Source organism: Rhineura floridana, chromosome 4, assembly GCF_030035675.1.
Source record: "Rhineura floridana isolate rRhiFlo1 chromosome 4, rRhiFlo1.hap2, whole genome shotgun sequence".
In the NCBI taxonomy this organism is placed as follows: domain Eukaryota; kingdom Metazoa; phylum Chordata; class Lepidosauria; order Squamata; family Rhineuridae; genus Rhineura; species Rhineura floridana.
Genome location: NC_084483.1, coordinates 95,169,847 through 95,183,073, shown reverse-complemented (window position 1 = coordinate 95,183,073; position 13,227 = coordinate 95,169,847).

Here is a 13,227-nt window from a genome sequence, read left to right as displayed (position 1 = left end):
TTAGGCAGCTTCTCGGTACAACATCTCCATCCAGCTTATAAAGTGTTAGTGGAGATACAATATACAAAGGTAATTGATGAAAAATTATTGTGTGTGTGTGTTTAACAGAGGGAGGGAGGGAGAGAGGGAACACTTTTATGGTGGAATTGAGGAATAGAGCATTTTGCCCATGTTCACATAAAGGTATGAAGAATGTACGTAAACTGGCTGCATAAACATTGTACATTGCCCAGTCAATCAATATGCATAGTCTCTAGGTAGAAAAGATGCATTTTGGCTGGTAATTACAACAGTCCTTATCAGCAAATGCATGTTCTCCTCCATGCATTTATATGAACATAGGCAGATAAAATAGACTTTTAGGGAATGAAATCACTCAAGCAGAGAAAAAGCTCTGGTACTTCTGGATTTCAAATAAAATAAAGAATAAATGATGTTAACTCAGAGCTACATTTGGCCCAATTTTACTCTGAAATCCCCCATAAGGCAGCAGACTTTAAAACTCTTTAACTGCCTCCTAAAACACAGTTTGTCATGGAACCCTTTCCACTCTAGTGGAAGCTCAAGGGCTCCTCCAGATGACCAGTTTATTGAGCATTCATCCTGATTTGCTTGCACTAAGGTTACACAGAGGTTGAGCATTAACTCTTATTAGTTTTCAGGGAGATTATACAATAAGCATTCATTCTGATTTGCTTGTGTGAAGGCTATAGGTCTTCCCATCAATCAGTCCTTCAACCTACACTTTTTAATGTTATTTCCCTGTCACTTTCCTAGCTACAAAAAGTCCATTTCTTTTTTAAAAAGTGGATTTATTGCACCAGAGTGCAAACCTAAAGTTCCCATACGCAATCAAATCCCTCCCGTAAAATGTTGACAGCCTGGAGGTGACCCGTCAACACATGCTTTTCTTCACACTCACATGTCAAACTTGTCTTCTGATATTCTGAGAATCCCTTAAAAAGGGGGAATATCAATAATCTAACAATTCCTCAATGCTGTAGCCTTCACCTCTGGTTTTTAAAGTTTGAAATGTGTAGGGCAACAACAAGGACATGGCCTAGAGAGCTGGGTGTTGTTGACATGCATAATAGGGTTGCCAGGTCTCCGGTTTTCTGCCGGAGTCTCCAGCAAAAGTGGGCCGTCTCCGGCCTCCAGCCATATTTGGTGTGAAGAGGCTGATCTCCAGCTTTTGGACGTCCCCCTCAGGCACGCATGCGTGATTGACACGCATGGCTGCTGGGTGGGAGGAGCGGCCGCGATGGGCGTTTCTGGCTGCGGTTTGCATCGCGGCCGATAGAGCAGTTTGGAATCTCGTTTGGAAGCAGAGGGCTGCGGCTGGCAGGAGCTGGAGCAGGTTGGACTGCGGCTGATTGCAGAGAGAGAGAGAGAGAGAGAGGCCTGAGAGAGAGAGGCCTGAGAGAGAGAGAGAGAGAGAGAGAGGGAGGGAGGCCTGAGAGAGAGAGAGAGAGGCCTGAGAGAGAGAGAGAGAGGCCTGAGAGAGAGAGGGGGGGGCTGAGAGAGAGAGAGAGAGGCCTGAGAGAAGAGAGGCCTGAGAGAGAGAGAGAGAGAGGCCAGAGAGGCCAGAGAGAGAGAGAGGCCTGAGAGAGAGAGAGAGAGAGAGGCCTGAGAGATGGGGCTCAGCAGTCTCTGGCCATCACCACACCTTGGGGGAGGAAATTCCATCACACACACACACACACACACACACACACTCTCACACCCTGCCCCCCCCTCTTCCTTTTCTGTTTGTGGAAAGCTGGTGGTTCCATGTCTGCCACTGCTCCTTGGATTGTTGAAAACCAAATGTTTAAATAAGCAAAATGTATAGCAGGATGAGGTTGCCATGTGATTTTTCCAGCTGGGTTTGTGTGTGTATGGAACTTCAGCAGGTGAACAGGCCCGTCCCCTCATCTCTGTGACAATGAAAGTTCTACGTCTTGAATTTCTGGCTGCCACCCAAAGAAAGCTGGCAGCCCCGGGAACAGGTGGGTGCAGAGTGGGTCTTAAAATAAAGAAAGAATCTTGCAGATGGAAGGCAGGGAAAACCAGGCCAGGTTCCCCAGGAACAATGTCTGTTTCCTAATCCCTGTCCCTGATAAATCACAGTTTCCATTTTAAGCATCACGTGTTGGAATTGTGGAAATGCAACTCGATTTGGGTGTTTCCATGTCTGGAGGGAGACAGAGAGGAGACCTCCAGGTTGCTAGGCTGTGCCTTTCCTTTGGTCATATGCTCATCTTCCTTCCTGAAAACTGATACCTCTTAGGAATGCTGACCACACCTTCCAACTCTCTCCTTCCTGCTTCTTCGCTGTCTCTTGAAGAGATGTCTTTGCTTTGTCTCTCTCACCTGCAGCATGAGGGCAAAGGCCATGTCAGGTCCATGAACCTCCAATGCAGGTAGTTTACTAGAACTAGAATCCCTTTCCTATCTATTGTGTATTTCCTTCAATGAAGCAAGCTGTTCCTTATTTTACTAAGTCTGAATCCTCAGTTATTGCTGCAGCGTAAAAGTCTGCTATTTCACAGGGAAAGTCTCTCTCTCTCTCTCTCTCTCTCTCTCTCTCTCTCTCACACACACACACACACACACACACACACACACACACACACACACACATCAGCGCTGGGTCTGCTCTTGATCCCAAACCTAACTCTGCTAACAAGTTTCTAGTCTTTTTTCAGCATTGAGTTGCCTCCACTCAAGACTCTGGAAGTTAAACCTCTCAGTGTGCATGCAAAGCCCCCCGCAGCAGAGTAGGAAGCCTCTTTTTGTCTGTCAAGAGCCATTGACCACCAGCAGCCAAATCAACCTGAGGCCCCAGCTGGCTTTGTCTGTGGGTCAGTGGCCTGAGGAGATGCCTTGGGTCAGCTGCCAGCTTGCCCAATGTGCACTTTCAAAATTCTCCTCAAGCAGAGACTGCCCAGTGCTGAACACCCTCCCGCCTGAGAAGAGCCGGTGGAGCAGGTGATATTGGGGGACCTGCAGGCCAGAGCCCGTCCCCCCCTTTTAAATCAAGGGAAGATGGCCGTAACTCAGTGGTAGAGAACATGGACAGTCGCTGCCAGTCGCTGTAGACAGTGCTGATGCTGAACCAGATGGACCAATGGCCTAACTCAGTATAAAGCAACTCCCTGTTTAAATCACCCTTCATTCAGAACCATAAGGACTAGAATCTTACTTTATTTTTAGGGAAACTGTTGCACATGCAGAAGGGCCCAGGTTCAGTCCTCAGCGGCATCTCCAGGTAGGGCTGAGAGACACCCCTGCCTGAAGCCCTGAGAGCCGCTGCCAGTGCAGACAGCACTGGGCTAGAGAGCACCCATGGGTCTGCATCCAACATTCCTGGGTAAATGAAGCGGATCCTCGCATCTGGTCCAATCCTGCCTCAGGCCAGGGCTCGAAGTCTTAGTTTGCCTTGGCCACCCTGCTTCATCCGCCCGTGCTGGGAGCTGCACAGCAGGAGTTGGGCCCATCTGTTCTCCTGGTACCTTTCAGTAGTTTTCAGGTTCCCTTAAGGACATAAGAACATCTAGTTCCTCACCCCAACCGTAATAGGAAGCCTGCAAGCAGGACCTTTCAGGGAGGAAGGGCGGGATATCAGTTTAATAGATAAATAAAATAAATAAGCGCAACTGGCCTTCAGAGGCATATTGCCTCCAAATGTTAATGCAGCTTCAAATAGCATTTGCCTTTTTTGCAGCCACATCACACTGTTGGCTCATATTCAGTTTGTGATCAACAACAATCCCAAGATCCTTCTTGCATGTAGTATTGCTGAGCCAAGTATCCCCCATCTTAATAACTGCATTTGGTTTCTTTTTCCTAGGTGTAGAACTTTACACTTATCCCTGTTAAATTTCATTCTGCTGTTTTTAGCCCAATGCTCCAGCCTATTAAGATCCCTTTGAATTTTGTTTCTGTCTTCCAGGGAATTAGGTATTCCTCCCAATTTTGCATCATCTACAAGTTTGATAAGCATTCCCTGCCCCTCCTCATCCAAGTCATTAATAAAAATGTTGAAGAGCACTGAGTCCAAGACCAAGCCCTATAGTAGCCCGCTAGTTACCCCCCCCCAGGTTGAGAAGAAACCATTGATTAGCACTCTGAATATGATTGTGTAGCCAACTGTGGATCCACCCAATAGCTGTTCCATCCAGTCCACATTCAGCTATCTTGCTAATCAAAATATCATGTGGCATTTTGTCAAAAGCTTTGCTAAAGTTGAAATATATTGTGTCCACAGCATTCCCACAGTCTATCAGGGAGGTTTGTTGTTGTTGTTATGTGCCTTCAAGTCAATTATAACTTATAGCGACCCTATGAATCAGTGACCTCCAAGAGCATCTGTCATGAACCACCCTGTTCACATCTTGTAAGTTCAGGTGTGTGGCTTCCTGTATGGAATCAATCCATCTCTTGTTTGGCCTTCCTCTTTTTCTATTCCCTTCTGTTTTTCGCAGCATTATTGTCTTTTCTAGTGAATCATGTCTTCTCATGATGTGTCCAAAGTATGATAACCTCAGTTTCATCATTTTAGCTTCTAGTGATAGTTCTGGTTTAATTTGTTCTGACACCCAATTATTTGTCTGTTTTGCCTAGAATGCCCTCCCTTGTCCTTAACATGGCTGCAACCATATCTACTTAGAAGTAAGTCCTATTGAGTTCTATGGGGCTTAGTTCCTTAATAAGCATGCTTACAGTTGCTGCCTTCAGGGGCATCTATCTGTGCTCCCATCTAACGTCTCTGCAACACTAAGCTCCTTTCTTCCAATAATGGGCTGGCCTGAGGGCACGTAAACCCTTCTTCCCAGAAGCAAGTAAGCTAGATTAAATGTTCCCTAAAGGCGTTGAACTGTGACCTGGCAGACCAGGGTTTGAATCCCCACACAGCCATGAAGCTCCCTGGGTGACCTTGGGCCAGTCACTGCCTCTCAGACTCAGAGGAAGGCAATAGTAAACCACCTCTGTCTGAGTACTGCTTACCATGAAGACCCTATCTGGGATCAACTTGAAGGCAGTCCATTTCCATTTTGCATCACCCTAACCTTGTGAGAAAGAATGACCTTGTCACTTCAGATGGACCTAGGAACACCCTATTTTAGGTAAGATTTCTATTTTAATCTCCAGAGAATTTTTTTTGAATGGTATGCTCCAAGCAACTGTGGTTGATACAATGTATCATGTTTAATGATATCACTAGGGCCTGCCCCCTGACATCACTAGGGCCCACCCCCTGACATCACTAGGGCCCGCCCCCTGACATCACTAGGGCCCGCCCCCATTTTCTCAGGTTTTTGGATGGTTCCGACCTGGCAACCCTAATGCATAATGGTTTATTGTGAAAATGCTATAACCTTGTGCTTGGCTAGAAAGAAAGCCCTCAGCAGTTTCTGCTGTGTATATGGCAGGTTTGCCAAATCCCTTAGCTTCTGGCCTTTGTTCTGCTACTTGGGGCATGTGTACAACCTCCAGCTACTTGAAGAGGTTGGCATAAATCCTTCTGATGTTTCAGAGCTCATTCTCATCATGACTCAAAGTATGAGCTCCAGACAAATGACATGTGCAAATGCTTAAAACACACTGATGTCAAAATTAGATTTATTGCAAAGGGGCAGAGAAAGAGATGGGTCACCACCTCCCCTTGACTCCCAACATAATAGCTTGGAGATGGGCCGAGCTATTTCCCCACAGATTGGTAAATAGCTCAGATTCATTGCCAAACTGATATGAACAGCTTTTCAAAGCAGCCCCCAGCAAGCAATGGAAACATTTCTTGATAGCTTTGCCCCTGAAAAAATGGGGGCAAAAACTCACTCTCCTGTGGGACAAAGCTACACTAAGAGGATAGCCTCTGGGGGAAGGATTTTGCTCTTGATTCCAGTTTTCCTGGATTACAGCTCTTTAGCTGGGAAGTCTTCTCTAGCTCAGAATTTAATCTGAACTAGAGAAGAATTGAGGAGCTTCTAATGCTCATTTCTCCTTTGTTGAGCCCTGAAGTAGAGTATGAAACCAACAAATTTTGCAGACCTCTCTGGGCAGAGCGAGGAATGACGGTGAGCTGACATGTAACTCAGGCTTGCTCTTAGTTCACTATTCTTGGAATCATTTTCTGTGCTGAAAGTTGGAACATAGGAACACAGGAATCTGCCTTCTGCTGATTCAGACCATTGGTTTATATAGTTCAGTACATCCCCAGCCCTACTTGGAGATGCTGGGGATTGAATCTGGGACCTTCTGCATGCAAAACAGATGTTCTGCCACAGAGCTAAGGCCCTTCCCCAAGTACTGGTTTGAGCCTGTGGATTTAAATTTTATGGGGAAAGTGCCTTTTAGCTGTCTTTCCATCATCTAGCTCAGGGGTAGCCAAAGTGGTGACCTGGAAATGCTGCTGGACTATAATTCCTGACAGCCCCAGACAGCATGACCAATGGTCAGGGATGATGGGGGATGCAGTTCTCAATATATGGATGACTACTCAAGAACTAGCTTAAACCAAACTAGTAATGCCATGCCAAGGTATATAGACAGAAGCCAACAAATTTAGAATCTGCTTCCCAAAGTGCTTTTCCTAGCATCTCATGAACTATTACTCAGATACCACATTGTTCCTAAAATCTTCCCAAAGAATCATATTTAATCTGCAAACAATGTCCCCACCCACAGGATTGATGGTGATGATGTGAAAATACATAGCAAGATGCATTTTTGTGAACTTCGTACATGGTGATTCCTCTCCTGATATCAAAAGATCTAATTGCAATAGAAGACAAGCCAAAAAAGAAAAGAAAAGAAAAAAGAAACAAAAGAAAAACCAAAGGTATAGGCAATAATATCTGCATAATGTGCAAAAAGTAGGCCGTAGTACCATAGTGCAAGATATTCCCCCTTCAAAACTCAAAAACAGACAGGGGTCTGAGGTTCACAGTGATGGGTAACTAATTGTGCAGTTTCAGCATTGTCTGCTGCACTCCCTTTTCAATTCTACATCTCTTATGCTTGGTTTGGAGGTGTAAATGTGTGAAATGCCCCATACACAAACCAAATAGATGCTCTATGCAATTCATATTTCAGTCAAGCTCTCCTGTGTAACCTTGTTTTAAAACAAACAAGAACAGATTGCAGAGGACACAAGGTGAAACCAGCAGGCAGAATCCCAATCCAGTTACTGTCCAGTCACCATGTATATGTTGTCTGAATGTGGCTTATATCTCCTTTAAAAGCAAGAAACATGCATCATTGCAGTGTCTGGAAATATAATCATTTTACCTTCCTCTCAAAAGTTAAACATACAATGACATCAATTTTACAAAAAGCAGTTTGAAAGAAGAGGCAAGGAGGGACAGGAAATGAATTCATTCATTTCAGAATCTGTTACTGTATTTGGTTTCCCTACATTTGAACATGTCTCAGTCCTTTTACTCATTACAAAACAAGCCTGGGAGTTAAATCTTTACACTTAAAATGATCTCAGATTTTAAAAAAAGGAGAATGAATTCAGAGAGGTTATTGAGCTACTCTTATTGGACTCAATACAGTTAAAGTTAGCCATAACTACCTGCACCAGTGGAACCAATGGAACAGGTTAGTTGCAATTATTTCAAGTCCTATTGCATTAAATGAGAGACAGCTGAGTCCATATGGGTTTTCCCAGAAGTCCCATTTAATTAAACGGGGCTTATTCCCAAATAAGTATGGATAGGATTGCAACCTCAGTCATAGCTTAACTGGATTGGGGCAACTGTGAGTGTAAGATCCCTGCCATAGACAGTTATCTATTTTAATTTTGCAAAGGTATGTTGAAATACTGTCAAACTGACATTGCTAAAATGCTTGAATTCTTAAATAACATAGCTTTACTTATTTTATTATTAATCACTGTATAGTATCATGATTTGCCTATAATGGTTGCCATTTTCATGGTAGTTGAAACTAGGGGGGTTCACCAAGCACAAGATTTGGTTTGGACCCTGATTCAGTGCTTAGGAAAACAGCCCAATTTGGTTTGAAATGCTTCAGAGCTTGCCTAGTTCAATCTGGGTCCAAATTCAAATCCTGATTCAGAAAAACAAATCTTTGTGTCTCTCCCAACTACTCTTATGGGGAAATTTTAAAAATAGACATAACCTTTTCCCCCTTTTGACAGATTTAGATGAAATCTGCAGGCATAATAGCCCCTACTGAGTGGATAAAACCTGCCAAATTACAAATAGGCCCAGGTGCTTTTCCCCCCCTGGACATCTTTTTTTTATTTAAAAAAGGGGAACTATCTATAATCAGAAGACCACTCCTTCTAATTAGATACTAGAATTGTCCATCACAAAAGAGCTCTCTCCCCCTTCCTCTCCCCACTCTGGCCTTTTTCCTTATATGGCAAGCTTTGAGAGACAGGTTTCAATTTTTGAGACCTACTGTCTGCAGATTTTTAAAATGTCAGAACTTCCAAATTGTGCCAAATGACCTTGGAGGTCCCTGCTTCAGCTCAGACCTCTCTCTTCTGAAAATGGGGGCCCATGACGCTACTCAAACCCTGCCCCTTGTTACTGTAAAACCTGGTGGGAGCAACTTAAATGCATTTTCTTTAAAAAAAAATCTGCTTCAAAGTGATTTTGCAAGTGATCAGCAGATCAACCTGTTCCCCCTCCAGGTGTGGCTAATGGAAATGTTTGTTGGCAACTAGTGTGTTCACAGCCTAAGGCTTGCAGATGGTCCTGACAGAGCATAGGATGATTATTTATTTATTTATTATTTGATTTATATCCCACCCTTCCTCCCAGCAGGAGCCCAGGGCAGCAAACAGAAGCTCTAAAAACACTTTAAAACATCATAAAAACAGACCTTAAAATACATTAAAACAAAACGTTAAAAACTTTTTTTAAAAAAAAAGCTTTAAAAATCTTGTTTAAAAAGGGTTAAAACATTATTAAAAACATAATAACAAGCAATTCTAACAGATGCAGTCTTCAAAAGACGCTGAAAAGATAGCAGAGATGGAGCCTGCCTAATTTTCAAGGGGAGGGAATTCCACAGGGTAGGTGCCACCACACTAAAGGTCCATTTCCTATGTTGTACAGAATGGACCTCCTGATAAGATGGTATCTGCAGGAGGCCCTCACCTGCAGAGCGCAGTGATTGACTGGGTATATAAGGGGTAAGATGGTCTTTCAGGTATCCTGGTCCCGAGCTGTATAGGGCTTTGTACACCAAAATTAGAACCTTGAACTTGGCCCGGTAGCAAATGGGCAGCCAGTGCAATTATTTCAGCAGTGGGGTGACATGTTGGTGATACCCTGCCCCAGTGAGCAGTCTCACCACCGCATTTTGATTGATTGATTGAGTTTATTTATATGCCACCTTTCCACAGCAAGCTGTGCCCAAAATGGCTTACAACAAAGAGAAGTCGGTTTACAAAACATTTTGCACCAGCTGCAGCTTCTGGACCAACCTCAAGGGCAGCCTGGAGGTTACTAGTGCGTGGACAACAGTGGTCAGGCTATCCCGGTCCAGAAACGGCCGCAGCTATATTACCAGCCGAAGCTAGTAAAAGGCACTCCTAGCCACGGAGGTCACCTGGGCCTCTAGCAACAAAGATGGTTCCAGGAACACCCCCAGACTATAGACTTGCTCTTTCAGAGGGAGTAAGACCCTATCCAAAGCAGGCAACTGACCAATTATCCCAACTCGGGAAACACCAACCCACAGAGCCTCCATCTTGCTAGGATTCAGACTCAGTTTATTGGCCCTCATCCAGCCCACCACCAAGTTCAGGCAGCGGTCCAGGGCTTGCATGGCCTCTCCCGAATCAGATGTTATGGAGAAATAGAGCTGGGTATTGTCAGCATACTGCTGACACCTCACACCAAATCTCCTGATGACAGCACCCAAGGGCTTCATATAGATGTTAAACAGCATGGGGGACAAGATGGTACCTTGCGGCACCCCACAGCACAACTGCCAGGGAACCAAAAGACAGTCACCCAATGCTATTCTCTGAGAACAACCTTGGAGATAGGATCGGAACCACTGTAAAACAGTTCCTCCAATACCCATCTCACCAAGTCGGCCCAGAAGGATACCACGGGATTGTTCCCTTGTTATATTTTTCAGGAGCTCTACAGAGGAGGCCTCAAAATTAACTACAAACTTCAGACTTACTTTTTTTAAATCCCCATTAAAAACTGAGCTAAATACTAGTCTTAATGTAGGATTTGTGTATATGCAGCTAGGTTTTCACATGGAGTACAGGCAATCTTGGTGTACACTTGGCAGTGTTAATCTTAACCCTGTATTGGTTGTTGAAAGTTCATGCTATATCCAGTAAATCAAACTTTGTGTGTGTGTGTGTGTGTGTGTGTGTGTGTGTGAGAGAGAGAGAGAGAGAGAGAGATGCTTTCTTCACTGTTTTTTTTCACTGTCTTAGTTGTTGTCCCTGGCAGCAGTTTCTGTGGTTTCTGCTACTGCCATATGACACAATACATAATCAAATATCAGGGCATTGGCTATTTCTTTTTATATAGAGAACAGCTATTTTATGTTTTACAGATTATGATACCATTTATTAATAAACCAAATGGAGCAATCATTTTAACTCCCATATGGCAAACAAAACCAATCTGCTACTTATGAAATTCTAAAGGGGAAAATCATAAGGAGGATAAAATATTGTCATGTTTCACATTTAGTTCATGTTTTCTTTTGTTTCAGTATGTACAAAAGTGATGCCTTTTCTTTCAAATTTCTTTCTCCTCCGTACATACAAATCTGTTAATCTGACCATATCACATATGTGACATAGATTTAGTACTAGCAACATTTTATCAGTGATGACAATGAATCAGTTCAATATCTAATTTTTAGCAGTCTTTTTAAAATACTGAAAATTCTATTGCATTATTTGCAGCAGATTCTGCTCAGTGACCATCCACTTCTGGTCTGATTGCATGGAAAATAAACGAGTGGAATCAAAGGCCAACACAAGCATCTTAAACCCCATTCTATAAAAGATGAACACCAGATGAAAGCACCGACACCTTCTCTGAAATGGGGTTCTACTCAATAATAAAAGTACAAAAATGTTTTTCTAAATGTTATATAAACCTAAAAAAATTGCAGAGAGCAGAAGGAGGAAATGCATTGGTGGTTTTCTGTAAATGCTTGCACAACTGCAGACTTCTTGTTACAGAATGAGAAACTTGGTGAATAGGAAAGATGAACTGAAACAGCATCATCCTCAAACTTCACCACTGCATTCTCAGATGGTGATTTTTTGGGTTTTTTTTTTTAATAACTTTTGAGTGGAGAATGGTTTACTTTGTTTTGGAGATGGAGTAAGGGGGCACTTAGGCAGCTTGCTGTGGCAGCTTTTTTCCCTCCCTCCCTCCCTTCCTCTTTATTTATTTATACAGCCACGAGAGCATACTATAGCCAACATGGATTTTTCACATTCCACCACATTAAATTGAAAATCCCTCAATGCCATTTTGCTTCCAATAAACTCATTTCAAAACAAAATCTTACAAAATTTATAGTCCTGAACTCAGAAACACTTGCTTAACAACTGTCCAAGTTTTCATGGTGATACAGAAAACACTCAGAGAGAATGCAGAGTTCTAAAACAAGAGTAAAATAATCCAGCCCCCTGTTGGACTTTTTTCTTTCAGTGGTCTCATAATTTGTTGAAATTACTTAAAAATCAGCCATGTTCACAGAGTATCTGTAATCCTATTACTGACCTTGCCCCATACTCTGACTTTCATCTTCTGCAGTTTAAAAGTAAAAAAAAAAAAAGCATGGCTGATTTTTAATTAAATTAACATTTCACTCTATGATAGCGCAGGCATGCTCAGTAAGAACCAACTGTCAGTGTTCTAAAAGCCAGACTAATAGCTATTTGGCTTGGCTAATCAGGGGTTCACTCCCACACCAGATGTTTATTCCACTTTAAACCGTCATGGCTTCCCCCAAAGTATCCTGGGAAATATAGTTTGTGAAATGTGCTGAGAGTTGTTAGGAGATGCCCTATTCCTCTCAGACCTACAATTCCCACTCACCATATGTTCGGAGGCACATTACCAAATTCTTCCAAGCTACACAGGAAGTGGATTGGACTGTGAAAGACCAACCCAAATTGTGTTTGCATTTTTACAAATTTGTAAGGCAGCACAATATCTCATAGAGGAGGTCAGGTCTCTTGCTCCCTTGGTTCATTCGTTATTGCTGCCTAATTTCACTGTTTTTTAAAGTTTGATAGAAATATATGTTGGCTATAAGTATGTTCTTAAACCATAAGGCTTTTTTGCCTATTAGTGAATTATTATTTATTCATTTCAACAATTTATGTTCCACTTAACAGTACACCATCATCTGTTAGCAGTGCACAATAAGGTTACAAAAGATACAATACAGATTAAATCAGTTTAAATTAATCATAAAATCAGAACTTACTTAAAATATCTGCTGAAATAATAACAAAGGAATTCAACAAATACTGGAAATTCAACAGGGAGAGGGCATGTCTGATATCAGCCATGCGGGAGTTCCATAGAATGGAGCCAATAATACATGGACGTGAGCTGTGTGTCTGAGCCGTAGGGGATCACTGTAGTAATTCAAGCAGTGAGATTCTTAAGGTATAGTGGTCCCATTTAAAAATGCTGCTTCACATCATTCCAGAGGCATTCTGGGGGAAATGGCCCCACTCCCACCAGCAACATTTCTAAATAAGAAAAAGAAATTGAAAGAAAAGAGTCATCATTGGCACCATGATAAACTCCTTACATGTTTACTCCACAATGAAATGATATGAATATCACCTCAATGCCATAGCCCCAGAAACTGACTCAATTTGGAGGATAGGTCAAACAATGATTCAAGGTGGGGTGGCTCCACTCCAGTACACGCACACTGTAGCATATAAACACTAATGGGAATCACATCTTTTTTCTTTAAAAAGTAACCTCCTGCTTAGGCTAAGTGAATTGAATTAAGTTCTAAAATTGTTTGCATTTGCATTTAACTTAGCTGTTTGTAATGTCTAAAAATATTCGGTGGTGTTGGTTTTTCCAAAAAGCACAACTGGATTCTGAAGTGGGTTTAATGATGCATTAACAGGACTATGACATAACTGCTTGGCTAGTCAGGGAAACCTCATATACTGTATACTTATTTTGAGGATAACATTGCCCACTTTCATTGGATGGGATGTCAGAATGTTTCTTTTCCATT